The sequence below is a fragment of the Sturnira hondurensis genome, unplaced genomic scaffold (assembly GCF_014824575.4).
Source record: "Sturnira hondurensis isolate 20B ecotype Veracruz unplaced genomic scaffold, ASM1482457v3 Scaffold0014745, whole genome shotgun sequence".
Taxonomy (NCBI): Eukaryota; Metazoa; Chordata; class Mammalia; order Chiroptera; family Phyllostomidae; genus Sturnira; species Sturnira hondurensis.
Window position 1 is genome coordinate 955,921 of NW_028087376.1, and position 1,198 is coordinate 957,118.

A 1,198-nucleotide genomic window follows, 5' to 3' on the forward strand; every position below is an offset into this window, starting at 1 on the left:
TTATATGCTTCCATTTATAGGAAATATTTCTATTTATAGGAAATGTCTAGAAAAGGAACATCTATAGGGGCAGAGGGCAGATTCTTGTTTGTCTGGGGCTGTGTGTGAGAACTGAGATAGACTCCAAATGGCAAGAGGAATCTTCCCAGGGAGACAAAAATGTGAGATTATGTTGCTACTTTTAAAACTTGTAAACTTATGTAAAATTATTGTACACATAAACTGGGTAAAATTTATGGTTTGTGTTTACAGTATATAAATACCTCAATAATGCTGTCTTTAAAGCAATCTCACGTCCACTGCAAGGATGAAGACCATTCTCAGCAATCAGACTGTCGATGGCCCAGAAAGTGTCAACATCACTCTGAAGGGACACACAGTTATTGTGAAGGGTCCCAGAGGAACCCTGTGGAAGGGTTTCAATCACATCTCCTTGGAAAGAAAAAGAAGACGCTGAGGGTTGACAAATGGTGGGGAAACAGAAAGGAACTGGCCACTGTTCTCACGATCTGCAGCAGCCATGTACAGAAGAGGACCCAGAGTGTCACACTGGGCTCCTGTTACAAGATGAGGTCTGTGCACACTCATTGCCTCATCAACACCGCTATCCAGGAGATTGGTTCTCTCGTTGAAATCAAAATTTTCTTGGGCGAAAAATACATCCACAGGGTTCAAGTGAGGTCAGATGTTGCTTATTCAGTATCTCAAGCCTAGAAAAATGCATTGGTTCTTGAAGGAAATGATCCTGAACTTGTATCACATTCAGCTGCTTTGATTGAGCAAGTCACAACAGGCAAAAACAAGATATCAGAAAATTCTTGGATGGTATCTGTATTTGCAAAAAAGGAACAGTCCAGCAGGCTGATGAGTAATATCTAAATTGTCCAGCCATAGAAACAGCAATATGCCAAATGATTCCTCTAGTTACATGCAGTATTTTAAAGATGCAATAAAAGCACTGAAAAAAATCACACAGGTAGTTAAGTGTTACACAGAGAGTAACTTGCAAATGTAGGCATGTCTGTCTTCACCGCCAAAGCTACACCAGTGGCTTCCCTAAATATATCGAGGTCCATGAGATCTATTTTTGGCCTTAGAGTACTCTGAAGTGCTTTCCTGCATTTGAAGCATTTTGTATTTCTGCCAGTTATCACAACAACACAGCTGGGGTATGTCAGCGAAGGTGTGCTGCATTTGT

The 1,198-nt window shown here is 40.7% G+C and overlaps 1 pseudogene; it reads left to right on the forward strand.

Annotated features, from left to right (window-relative positions):
- Positions 1-305: 305 nt before the first annotated feature.
- On the forward strand, positions 306-915 carry LOC118999276 (60S ribosomal protein L9-like; annotated as a pseudogene).
- The last annotated feature ends 283 nt before the right edge of the window (positions 916-1,198 follow it).